Source organism: Ochotona curzoniae, unplaced genomic scaffold (genome assembly GCF_017591425.1).
Source record: "Ochotona curzoniae isolate NIBS_2020 unplaced genomic scaffold, NIBS_Ocur_1.0 contig_4792, whole genome shotgun sequence".
Classification (NCBI taxonomy): Eukaryota; Metazoa; Chordata; class Mammalia; order Lagomorpha; family Ochotonidae; genus Ochotona; species Ochotona curzoniae.
Genome location: NW_024466389.1, coordinates 12,947,049 through 12,960,987, shown reverse-complemented (window position 1 = coordinate 12,960,987; position 13,939 = coordinate 12,947,049). Strand labels below are relative to the sequence as shown.

The window sequence follows — 13,939 nt, the reverse complement described above, 5'->3', positions numbered from 1 at the left end:
GGGAAAAAATCTTTTTTTTCCTTTGTGCTGAGTGGAAACTGATAATGGTGTCATCATTTGAATGATGTCATGATGCTAAATAAGGTTGCCTAGTAACCACGGTAGTGCTGCTTTTAGTTGAGTAGACCAGCTTTTATTTATTTCCCAGTAGCTGTAGATTTTGGGAAGTAAGTGAATTAAAGGAAGAGTCAGGATGATATGAAAAACTAATATAAGTGAAAAAAACTTTATTCTGTTATTTAAGGAGTATAGAATATCGAATTTATACAAGTAAGGAAAGATTTTGGGATCATTCCAGACTACCCCAAATTGAACTTAGTCATTTCCATGTGGGAGTTGCAGCTGTTGGAATCTTTTTAGATGAGCTCACTGAGGGATATTTATCTTGTGATTAAAAAGTAAGGGATGACTTCACAAACACTAATCATATGCCTTTTACTGTTAAAACTTTGCTGCTAAAATTTTTTTCTTTTTAAAATTGGGCCCAGAACAATGGCTCAGTAGGCTAATGCTTCTGTAGCATGAGCATCCCAGGTGGGTGCCAATTTGGGTCCCAGCTAGTCTACTGCTGAGCGATCTCCCTTCCTGTGGCCTAGGAAAGCATCAGAGGATTGTGTAAGTTTTGGGTCCCTGCACCCATGTGGGAGACCGGTAAGAGGCTCCTGGTTCCTGGCTTCAGATCAGCTCCATTCTGGTTATTGCCATTTGGGGAGTGACCCAGCAGATGGAAGATTGTTTTTTCTTTATAAATCTGGCTCTCAGTTAGTATATAAATCTTTTAAAAAGTTAAATTATAGATGTTACCTTAGCAGTTAGGTCTGATTTAAATTGTAACTGGCCTATCTCTGCCAACTTTAGCTTTCTGCTAATGTAGTATTAAGGGCTAGCAGTGATAGCTAATGTAATTGGATTGTTGCCATCAATGTGGGAGGTGTGCATTGAATGTCCAATTCCTGGTTTTTACTTGTTGCTGTAACCTGTTGGGGGCATTAGGGTAGAATCTAGCAAATATAAAAGTTTGCTTATTTGAATTACTCTGTTTTTACTAGACATACATAAATGCAATAAGATGAATCTTTGTCTAGTATTTAACTATTTTTCTGTCAATGCCTTTATGTTTAGAAGCTAGTCACAAGTTTGTATGTATAGAAATTTTATATTTGATTTTATTATGAAATACCCATGTACTGTACTTACATATTGCCTTCCTGTGTATTTGTTCATTTAAAAAATTAGGATTAAAAATTTTTATTTTAGGATTTAATTATTGAAGGGGAGTGAATAGGAAGAGGAGCTAAAGATTGACACACGGAAAGGGATGTTCTGTGCTCTGATTAACTCCCCACATGGCCACGATGCCTGGGGATGGGCAGACGGAGCCAGGAGCCAGGGATTCCATCCGTGTCTCCCATGTTGGTGGTAGAGGCCATCTTCTGTTTTCTTAGGCACATTGGCAGTGAGCTGGAATCCATGTGGGATACTGCGTTCATGTGAAAGTGATGACTTAACCCACTGTGCCCCACGTGTATTTAATATAAAGACATACTCTTTTTATGTTTTTGTTTTTGTTTTGATTTTGTCTTTAGCTTGTCTGGTATTTTGGAAGTCAGAAAAATTTCATGTAGAACTCTTTCATTTTTGCCTGTCTTATCTTCAGAAGCTGGGAGGTGCAGTGCGAGTCAGCCAGAACTTATGCATAGCCTTGACTTCTGGCTATAGTATCTCTGAATTTAGGAAGCTAGGAATATTTTCTCTCCAGCACTCCATAGCTCTAATTTTTAGTATTTACACCTGTCCAGTTTTCCTCTTGTATTTACTGAATGCTATTTCCATTGTTCTGTGTAAGGAAAGAGCAATCATGCTCAGGGAACTTGATTTTCAATATTTTCTATATGTAGTTTATTTGATAGGCAGAATGAAAATGAGAGCAAGAGACAGAGATAGCATGCTTCCTCAGGTTCCCTCTTCAGTTGCCAACATTAGCCAGGGGCCTAGGGCACATTCCAGTTCTTTAATGTGGGTTGTGGAGACTCAAGCTTTTGAGCCATTTTACCTTTCCCTTCTAATAAGCTAGATCAGAGATGAAACTGCGGGCCCAGTACATAGCCTAGTGGCTAAAGTCCTTGCCTTGTTGATGCCGGGTTCCCATATGGGCTCTGGTTCTAATTCCAGTGGCCCTACTTCCCATCCAGCTCCCTGTTTGTGGCCTAAGAAAGCAGTAGAGGACGACCCAAAGCCTTGGGACCCTGCATCCATGTGGGAGACCGAAAAGAAGCTCCTGACTCCTGGCTTTTGATGAGCTCAGCTCTGGCCATTGTGGCCATTTTGGAGAGTGAACCAGTGCATGGAAGATCTTTTTCTCAGTCTCTCCTTTTTTCTGTAAGTCTGCCTTTTCAATAAAATAAATCTAAAAAAGAAAGAAAGAAAGAAAATTGTGGTCATAGAGTTCTTAATTGGCCAAAATATTTGGTCATATCAGATAAGTTAGTGTTTTATACCTAATCTGTACTCTTAGTTTGCGTGATCTTTGTAATTTACCTTAAAATTTGTAGGACACATTGATCAGAAACTGCCAGAATATTACTGATTTTTATAAAAGATAATTTTAAGTAGAGATCTTGAATGGTAGTTCAGCTCTGCAGACTATTCCAGTCTCTGAACACATCACGGGTCAACTGATGTTTTCACAAGTCTTAGTTTTAGATGTTTTCTTTTTGTAGCTGTATTTTTTATGTTCTTTCTACTTTGCACAATAGCATTCTGAAACCATTGTAACTAGTACTTGGTTTTCAAATAGTTTGCTTATTTTTACTTATAATCTGTTTTGTTGATGGATGTGGTAGAAAGGAATTATGTTTCAAAGTCATTAAATTTAAAGCTAGAATTTAGCAAGTACTTTGAAAATAAGAATTTTGACTTTTCTGTTCAAAACATACAAGTTTTGGGCTTTAGCTCTTATGTGCTATATTTCTCTGCAAAGGTAATACTTCATGCCTTCACTGCTGGTGGGAGTGCAGGTAGATACAACCACTATGGAAAATCAGTATAGAGAGTGCTTAGAGAATTGCAATAAACCTGCCTTATTCTCCAGCTATCCCACTCCTAGGAATATGCCAAAAGAAAATGAAAACTGCACGTGAGAAGGGATCTGTAATCCTGGTTTAGTGCAACACAATCTGCAATAGCAAAGACATGGAAACAATCCAGATGTCCATCCAAAGAGGAGTGGTTAAGGAAACTGTGGTAAATCTAACCCATGGAATATTACTGAGCCATTAAAAAGAATGAGATTATAGCATTTGCAACTAGATGGTCCCAACTAGAGACCATTGTGCTCAGTGAAATAAGTCAATCCCAAAAAGACAAATACTGTATGTTGTCTGTAGTGTAAGGAAACCATCATGCAAATTGGAATGTATAATGATGGAGTAATGGAGACTACTATATCCAGATGTTAAGACACAACACAATATGCATCCCTACTTCCAAATCAAATATGGACTCCCGTTGGACATACCTAGATGATGGGATGATGGATTGTCTGACATTGGCTGTACCGGCAATGTAGGAGCACACTTAAATAGCAGACTCATGGAATTGTAGCTCCTTATGAAGGACTGTACTATTGTGACAACATGGGGAAACCAGTCGGAGGGTGAAAATTGGGTGGGGCATCCCAGACGGTACAGAATTGTATCATAAAATTCAAAATTTAAAATTAAAAAAACTCCCTCTATGGGCTGTTACAATCAATTCTTTCCTGTGGTAGTCTCTACAGATGGAATCATACTATAAATATTATAGTAGATTCATAGTTTTTTATTGTTTTCATAGGGAAACCATTTCACCATTGATCCATTATTTAACAGTTTAGTTTTTCCACCCAGTTTGGGATTATTCAGAAAAATACCAACTATGAATGTTCATAGACATGTACACATTTTCATTAATTTTTCATGACTGTATATCTAAGTAATAGAAAAGCTGAATCATAACAGGACTAATTTCAAGTGTGCTAGCTAATGCCAAATTTTTTCCTAAAGTAATTTTACCAGTTTACTGGTAATTTCTACCAGTATTGAGAGTTCTGGAAGCTTCATATTCTATATAGCCAATGCCAGAACAAAGTATCTGTAAGAAATTGAGTGTGTCTTTTTTTTTTTTAATTTAAATGATGCATTTCCACAGGGATTCCCCCCTCTATCTGCCATCCCCCACACACTTTCCCCATATTATTACAGTTGTATAGTCCTTCAGCAACAGTCACAAGTCCAGCACTCTGCTGTTTAGTGTGTCATGATGTTGTAGGTGTAGACAGTGGCAGTAGTCTTGTATCCTATTGTCAGTGTATTTTGAACAGTTCTATTTGGGAGTTCCCCTTTTGTTCGGGGGGAGATGCATACTGCAGCTGAGCATTCTGCATACTGACTTCCATAGTGGCTGCACTAGTCTATACTCCCATTAGGAGTGGAGTTAGGGCACCTTTCCCCCCGCATCCGGGCTAGTAGGTATTAGATTTCTGTCTGCAGACTATTTTTACTAGTGTTAGGTGGAACCTCAGTGTGGTTTTTATCTATATTTCCATAATAGCTAGGGAACTTAAGTATTTTTTTTCATGTCTGTTAGCCATTTCTTTAAAAAATTTTTTAAAAAATTATTTGTATTATTTTCCTTGATACATTTTTGTAGGTATGGGAATTTCCCCCTTGCTCTTCCCTTTCTCCCATTCTGCTCTCCTCTCCTCCCATTTACCCTTCCACTATTTCCCCCCATATTATTACAGTAGTATAGTCCTTTAGTAGCATACAAGTTTAATGTTCCACTATTTAAGTACATCAAGAATGAGAGCTATAGACAATGCTAGAAAATCTAGTTCGTTGTCAAGGTATATTGAACAGTTTCATTGGGAGTTCTCCTTTATTTGGGAGTAGAAATATATCCTATAATATATCTGAGCAGTATGCCAGTCTACATTTACCAGTTCATCTCTGAGACTGTGTGTATGTACATGTTTACCTATACATCTGTTTATTTGGTATTTTGCATGGTGTTTGCCTTCGTATTAGAAACAACATGATATTTATCCTTTTGAGATTGGTTCATATCAAGAGCATAATGGTCTTTAGTTGGGACCATTTTGTTTCAAATGATAGAATTTCATTCTTTATAATGATAGAGTAGTAGTCTGCGGAGTGGATGAAGAAACTGTAGTTTAGTTCTTCATCCATTCCTCCTCAAACAGTGTCTGAGTTGCTTCCATGTCTTTGCTGTTATAAATTGTGTTGCTCTAAATATAGGGTTGCAGGTCACTTTTTCATATGCAGATTTTGCTTCTTTTGAATATATGCTCAGGAGTGGGATAGCTGGGTCATATGGTAGATTAATTTTCAGTTGTCTTGTTACTCTCCATGCGGACTTCCACAGTGGCTGTACTACACTACACCCTTACTAACAGCAGAGGGTACCTTTTTCCCCACATCCACACCAGCAGGCGCTGTTAGTAAATTTCCAAATGTAGGCCAATCGCATTAGAGTTAAGTGGACTCTCAGTGTAGTTTTTATTTGTCTTTCTCTAATAGCTATGCAGCCTGAGCATCTTTTTTATGTATCTATTAGCCATTTAAATTTGTTCATTTGAAAAATGCTTGCTCATTTCCTTTACCCATTTCTTCATAGTGTTGTTTTCACGGTGTTGTTTGTTTTGCTGTCATTGAGGTTTTTGAAGCTCTTTGTAATTCCTGGATGCTGTCCGTTATTATTTTCTCCCATTATGTTGGTTGCTTCTTTGCTTTGCTGATGGTTTCCTTTGCTGAACAGAAGCTTCTTAGTTTGATGTAGTCCTGTGAGTTTATTTTGGCTTTGCCTGAGCTTTGTGTGATTTTTTTCTAAGAAGTTTTTACCAGTACCTGTATATTGTAGAATACAAATGTTGCTTAAAAATGTGTTACATGGGGTCTGGTGCAGTAGCTTAATAGTTAAGGTCTTCTCCTTGTACACACTGGGATCCCATATGGGCATTGGTTCTAATCCTGGCAGCCCACTTCCCATCCAGCTCCCTGCTTGTGGCCTGGGAAAGCAATGGAGGACGGCCCAAAAACTTGGAACCTTATACCCGCATGGGAGACACAGATCAAACTCCAGGCTCCTGACTTCGGATCAGCTCAGCTCTGACTGTGGCAACTGCTAAAATGACAGGATCAAATCACTACCTGTTGATATTAATGCCGAATGTAAATGGTTTAAGCTTATCAATCAAAAGACTTAGATTAGTGACTAGATCAAAAACAGGATCCATCTGTCTGTTGCCTACAGGCAACACGTCTCACCAACAAAAATTGGTGGAAACTCTATTGCATGGATTTTGATGTTTTTGTTTTTATTTTCATGCCTTCAAAATAGTTGTTTTTCTCATTAAATTCTTCATTGATTCATAGGTCATACAGTAGCATCATATTTTTCAAGAAGGTTCTTGATTTTAATTTCCTAGCAATACATTAGTCATTCAGTAGCATGTTGTTTGACTTCATGGTGTTGCAAATTTCTATTTTTCTTCCTGTTGTTGGTTTTGTTTTGTGGCTTTTCATTTAAGGGGATGTATAGTAACTGCAATAGACTGTCATACACAGATGTGAGGATACACTGCAGTGTGCATCTCTACTTCCAAATCAAAGATGGACTCCCAATGAAACTGTTAAATATATCTTGACAGTAGGATGCTAGACTGTCTGCCATTGTCCATTCCCGCAATACCAGGATACACTTAAATAGTAGAATATTGGACTTATGACTATTTATGAAAAACTATAGTGTTCTAATAATAGACAGGAAAGCAGTGGGATGGGGCGATATGAGGAAGGGTTAAGGGAAATCCCAGACCCTGTGGAACTGTATCGTAAAACAATGAAGTGGAAAACAAAAGCATCACCACAACATATTGAAACTGGTGGGACATGATCAAGGCAGTGCTAAGAGGAAAGGTCATTGCAGTAGTACTCAGGTCATGAAGTTAGAAAGGCACCGGTGTGGTAAGCCTAGTGGCTAAAGTCCTCACCTTACATGCACCGGGATTCCATATGGGCAACAGTTCTTATCCTGGCTGCTCCACTTTCCTTCCAGCTCGCTGCTTATTGGCTGGGAAAGAGTCAAGGTTGGCCTGAAGCTTTGGGATCTTGCACCCATGTGGGAGACCTAGAAGAAGCTCCTGGTTCCTGGCTTTGGGATCAGCTCAGCTGTGGCCGTTGAGGACCCTTTGGGAGTAAACTAGGAGAAGGAAGATCTATCTCTCCTTCTTTCCCTAAATCTGACTTTCCAATAATAAAAGTAAATAATAATAAATAATAAAAAAGACAAAAGAAAGGCACCAGGTAAACTGGCTAACCATATGTAAGGAGCTAGAAAAACAGCAGCAGTATAATCTCAATTAGCAGAAAAAAAAAGGAAGAAAATAAAAATAAACCATATAGAGACCAAAAGAATAATGCATAGATCAATGAATTGAAGAGCTGGTTCTTTTAGAAAATCAACAAAATAAATTCCCTAGTAACTAAACTAATAATCAAAAAAAGATACGAGTCAGTAGAATCAGAGATGAAAAGTAAAATGTAACAGCAGATATCTCAGACATACATAGGATAATTAGGAAGTATTACAAGCAGCTATGTGTCAACAAACCAGAAGATCTAGAAGAAATGGATAGATTTCTGCACATAGCATTTACCAAAACTGAATCATGAAGTAACTGAAAATCTAAATAGCCCTATAGACAGGATGGAGATTGAATCAGTAATTAAATCTCTCCCAAAAAAGAAAAGTCCATACAGAATGTTCCAAGAACTACTTCCTCAAATCCTCCACAAGCTATTCAAAACAACAAGGGAGGCAGTCCTTCCAGGCTGTTTATATGAAGCCAACATCACCTTATACCAAAGTCAAATAGATACAACAGAGAAACAGAAAAGAGAACAATAGACCATTGTTCCTGATGAACAAAGATGCAAAAATCCTCAACAAAATAGTAGCCAACAGGATCCAGCAGTACCTAAGACAGATCATTCCCCTGAGCCGGGTGGGATTCGTCTCAAGCATGCAAGGATGGTTTAACATATACAGATCAATAAATGTGATAACAGCACATCAACAAATTGAAGAATAAAAACCATATGGTCATCCGCAGAGATTTGGTAAAATCCAATACTACGTCATGCTAACCTTAAGCAAGGTAGACGCAAGAGGAACATTCCATTACACAATCAAGGCAATGTATAGAAAACCAAATGCCAGTATCCTTATGAACAGGGAAAGACTGGAAGCTTTTCCACCAAGATCAAAAACTGGATAAGGATGCCCACTTTCACTGTTACCATTTGACATACTTTTGGAAGGCCTCACTCGAGCTATTAGGCCCCCCACCAAAAAAAAAAAATGTAGACAAGGAATGATTTCTTTGATGACCTCTTTGCAGGTGACATGTTCTATACATAGGAGAATAAAAATTAAATCTGTTGGAACTCAGGCCAGCATGGTAACCTAGTGACTAAAATCCTCACCTTGCACAAGCCAAGTTCCCATATGGGTGCTGGTTCTAATCCCGACGGCCCTGCTTCTCCCATCCGAGTACTAATCAGGCCTGACCCTGCTTAGCTTCTGAGATCAGACGAGATCTGGCACATTCAGGGTGGTATGTCTTGTAGACAGCCCTACTTCTCATTCAACTCCCTGCCCAGGGCCTGGGAAAGCAGTCAGGAGTGGCCCAAAGCCTTGGGACCCTGCACCCACTTGGGAGACCTGGAAGGAGCCCTGGTTTCAGTTTGGCTCAGCTCTTGCTGTTGCGGACACTTGGGGAATGAATCAACAGGAAAGATTTTCCTCTCTGCCTCTTTTTCTCGCTGTAATCTGACCCACTGGTTCATTCCCCAAATGGCTGTGAAGGAGCTGAAGCCAGGAGCCAGGGCTGCTTCTGGGTGTCCAAGGTGCAGGGAGCCAAGGCTTTGGGCTGTCCTGGACTGCTTTCCCAGGCCACAAGCAGCGAGCTGGATGGGAAGTGGGGCTGCTGGGATTAGAACCGGTGTCCGTATGGGATCCTGGTGCATGCAAGGCAAGGACTTTAGCTGCTAGGCCACTGTGCCAGGCCTTGTAGTAACATTTTTTCACATATCAAGAAAACATAGTTTTTATTTCTTTGTGTGAAACTTCCTTGAATTGGTTTTCAAGCAGGTGGATTACAACAGTATGATCTGAATTGAAGCAACCTGAGAGAAGTGAGAGGCAGGTTCTCGAATAAGTTGTTCTGCTTTGAAGTATGCACCTGTGAAAAATCAGTGAAAATGTCTCCTAGGGCCTCTGTGCAGGACACGCCATCCAGAGAGAAGATTCAGCAGTTAGGAATATTTTATAAGGATTACTCAAATTTTATTTTAAATTTGGCTTCTATTCACAGTAAATTCATTGTTGCTTGTGCCAGCCATGTGTTTAGAAAACAGTTCTGTTATCTTCCTCTTCTGTGTGGTTTACCTTTTTCTCCTGGCATAGCATTTCAGCTATATAATGTAGCGTCAGATAGTATGATACTCAAAAATTAATATATAGTGACCCATGCAGTTTGGGCACTATTATTAAACTGAATATAGTACAGTGAAACTCAGAAATGCTCATTTTATATATCAGCCTGTTCTGGGATGACCATTTTTGTAAATTCTAGTTTTTCTATGATTTTGATACAGATTATTTTCTTTGGACTGCTTTTATTAGTAGAAATTCCCAATTATGAAGAGTGTACCAGGTTGCCCAGTACAAAAGGAATCCTGTGTAACTGTCAGTGTAACTATTTAGTTGGTCTGGATGATGTACACCTCAAGAAAATGCCTATTAAAATTATTCTTCCTTGAGGTTGTCCTCAAGGAATTTTTCTTTATAGCAAGAAAAAAATACTTTGGCTTCAGGAAAGTGACTTTGTCTTTCATCCAAGCATTGTGTTTATGGACCAATCTAGTACTTGCTGTTTTCAGATAAGCTTATCCGATGGTTGCTAATCTTCATCTAGAGTAATTTATAAAACTTTCATTCTTTGTTGATTTGTAGAAATCCCTTTTTTAAAGTTGTAAAAGTTTTTTCTGTTTCTGTTTTCAAACATTAATGTTGATGCAAGGTAATGTCTTACTTATATTCCTGAAAATCCAACATTGGATTTTATCATTCACTTATTTGAGTGATGAATGCCTCTGATTTTTTTAAATTATTTTTTTGAAAAAGTAGAGAGATATTTTTCATCCACTGGTTCTCTGTCCAAGTGGCTGCTTCTGTGCTGGTGTTGGGCCAGGCTGAAGCCCAGAGTCTGGAACTCCATTCAGATCTTCATATGGGTGACAGTGGTCCAAACCCAGGCTTGTAGGCCATCTTTTACAGTCCTCACCACCAGGTACATGAACAGGATGCTAGGATGAAGTGGCACAGCTAGGACTTAAGCCAGCAGTTTGTTATTGAATGCCAGTGTTATAGATGTGGCTTAACCTGTTGTGCAGTATCATTGGCCCTTAGTTCTTATTTTTAAAGGACTAATAAAGAAGGCACATGTCATTACATAATGAATTTATGTTAATACTTTATGCCAGTTGTGATTGAATTTATGATAGTTATATAGGTTGAAAATATATGTTGAAAATATGTTAAGATATTGAACATCAAAGCTTAGCAGATCTGCCTAAAAAGTACTCAGAATATGCTTACATTATCTTACAGTTGGACAAAATCACCTGATATAAAGCCTGCTTTATTAATATAGTAAGGAATTGCTCAATAAATTTAAAGAACAGAAAATTAAAAATAGGATGGTTGCTTTGGGGTGTTTTTACAACATCACAAAGTTGAAAACTTATAAAACCAGTATAAACTGGGAATTATGTATAATTTTTTAATGATTATTCTGTACATTTTATGCATTTAAAACTGATTCTACGAAGGTATTTGCTTTTTAATAGGTTGCCAAAGGTTTCATGGCCTCGTAACATTTAAGAAATTTGCTTTAAGGAGGACAGAGTTGCCTACTGTCTGTGAAGGATAGAGAAGGGTGGGTTGTTTAGCATTGATTGGGGATTGGGTAGGTCCTGGGTAGATACTGAGTGAACTGGTTTCATATTAGTCATGGGCTCATAGAAAACTGATTTCCAACAAAAGGAGAAAATACATTTTTTTTTGTTAAATAAAAGTATTCTATTAGTTACTTTTCTGTAGTAGCAATTCATGACTAGTATATAGGGGAATGTAAATAGGAAAGATATTTGTAATACTTTCTGTTCATCTTAAAATGTATATATATATTTATGTTATTCTTACATATACACAGACATGTAGATAGAAGCCTACAGATGACATGTACATGCTTATTTAGATACACTTTTTCCTTTTAAAGAAGGTGATTGATTTGAATAGCAGGATGATAACATTTTGGCGCGGAGTGGGGAGAAAGAGCGAGAGAGAGAGAAGTGGAAGTGAGGAAAATATTGTACATTTACTGGTTTCCCCCCCAAATATCTACAACAGCCAGGGCGGTGCCAGGCCCAATCCAGGAGCCAGAAACTCCACCTAGTTTCCCATATTGGTGTTAGAGGCTCAAATACTTGCTTGGTCCGTCCTCTTTTACTTTCTTAGATGCATCAACAATGAGCTTAATTAGAAGCAGTGCAGGAGACAGAAATTGGTGCTTTGATTATGAAATGCCGGCATTGCAGATCGCAGCTTAACTGGGTGTGTTGCAATATCACCTCCTAGGTGTACTTTTAAAGGACCTTAATGTAATTATTCTCTTAAGACTTTTGCCTGTTTTGGGGTTAGAATTTATTTGGGTATGACAGATAAACTTTTTCCCTTTTTTGTCAAATGTATTAATTCTAAGTCTTGAGAAACACAGGCCAGGTACTTGCTGGTATAGTCAACATACAAGAAAGTTACATCACTCTAGAATTCTGTATCCCATTTTGATCACTCCTCCCCCTGGAATCATTTATCTGATTTCTGTTTGGTAAAGTGGCATCATATAGTGAATAGTTTCTAGTCTGTCTTTCACTTGGCTTTTTTTTTCTTCAAGGTTTTTGGTTTAGATTTAATGCTTTAAATCTTTTTTTATCAGGAACAGGTGTTTTGTGCAGTAATTGACTAGTTGGGAAGTGGCTGGGTTTGAGGTCTGCCCTGCTTCCTAGTTCAGCTTCCTATTAGAGTACCCTGGGGATTTGGCAGGTGATGGCTTAGGGTCTTGGGTCCCTGGCATGTGGGAGAACAAGTTTCTGGATCCTTGGGTTTGGCCTGGCTCAGCCTCGGCTTTTGGTGAGTGAACCAGGATATGGGAGATCTCTCTCTGTCTCACTCCTACTCGCTGACTCTCTCTGCCTCTCTGTAAATTTCATAGAAATACATTTTTAAAATTAAATCTTTTGTTAATTTGGTAGAAATACTTACGGCACCTTCTTTCCGTTTTAGAAATGTAATCCTTTATTCTGATACTTGTTTTGGCATAAATTTTTAGACAGAAAAATGTGATTTTTCTGAAATGAGTTTCTCAGTTTAGCTATATTAGGGTTGAGTTACTAGGATACAGCTCTTACTGAATTCTGATTTCCTTACAGGTAACACAAGTCACAAGACAGCAGGGGCCCCCAGCCCCTTCCCCTTATTCAGCACATGAGATAAACAAGGGGCATCCAAATCTTGCGGCAACGCCCCCGGGACATGCATCGTCCCCTGGACTCTCTCAAGTAAGATCAGCTTCCCTCCCCCTTGACTGTTCATGTAAAACAAGTACTTATTTTTTATGAAAACAATCTTTAAAACAGATGTTTGGGTGTTAACATAGACCCGGTACTGGAAGTATAATTTTTATTCTCTGTGGCCACCCTTTTAATAATGAGGGCTGGTTACAATTTCATCCATTTAATTCTGGAATCATTTGTTTTGAAGATTTATTAGTTTTTGTTGGAAAAGCAGAGTTACACAGAGAGTAGGAGAGAGGGATAGAAGGAAGAATATCTCCCTTCCGCTGGTTTATTCCCCAAACGGCTGCAGCAGCTGGAGCTGGGCCAATCAAAAGCCAGGAGTCAGGAGCTTCTTCTAGGTCTCCTACATGGGTTAAAGAGACTAAATGCTTTGTCCATCCTCACCTGCTTTGCCTGATGCATTAACAGGGAGCTGGCTTGGAAGTGGAGCAGCTGGGATACAAACCAGTGACACATGGGATGCTGGTGCCATACATAGGTGGCAGCTTGCTAATCCTGTCGCTTGCCTCCATTTTGGAATCTTAATGTTTAATACATTACTTTCAGTGTTGTATTGTTTTTCTTTGTTGTGTTGTTTTAATCATTACAGTGTGATTCTAAAGTCCATTAAAATTTTTTTTCAGGAACAGGCTTTGATCATAGTAGTTTGGGAGTCTGCATCCACATCCCACTCCAGAATACCTACATGTTATTCCTTGCTCCACATCTGAACTCCAGCTGCCTGTTGTTGGAGATTTATGCTGGGGGTGATATTTCCACTTGAGGGATGTGTTTCCACTTAAGAGACTTGGGTGTCAGATTATTAACCTCTGTTGCTGACATTTGGAGAGTTAGTCTACAAAGGAGAGCTCTTTGTCTCTCTGCCTCTTAAAATAGACGAGTGAATGAATGAATAACAAATAATGAAATTATGAAAACCCAGAAAGCACTGATTTAGTTTTCAGGGTGTCATCTACCACTGTCCAATACTCTCTTTTCTGGTGGAGTGTGGGTTATTTTCTACTTTTGTGAAAAATGGAGCTTTTCTGCTCTTTAGTAACTTCATTGGTATTTTTAGTTTGTTGGTTTCTTTATTAATTCTTTTTTGTTGATTTTATTTGAACAGTAGACAGCCAGACTTCCCATCCCTTGGTTCATTCGTCAAGTGTCTGGGAACCAGCCCCTAAGTAGGGGACAAG

General features: G+C 38.6%; 1 protein-coding gene across 2 annotated transcripts in view; it reads left to right on the top strand.

The window, feature by feature from the left end:
- EIF4G3 (eukaryotic translation initiation factor 4 gamma 3) overlaps window positions 1-13,939 on the top strand; it is a 336,540-nt gene that overhangs the window by 107,138 nt on the left and 215,463 nt on the right. For both annotated transcript variants that reach the window (XM_040988037.1, XM_040988036.1), the window contains exon 4: window positions 12,615-12,743. The gene's annotated coding sequence lies outside the window, so the exon portion shown is untranslated. The remainder of the gene's footprint in view (window positions 1-12,614; window positions 12,744-13,939) is intronic.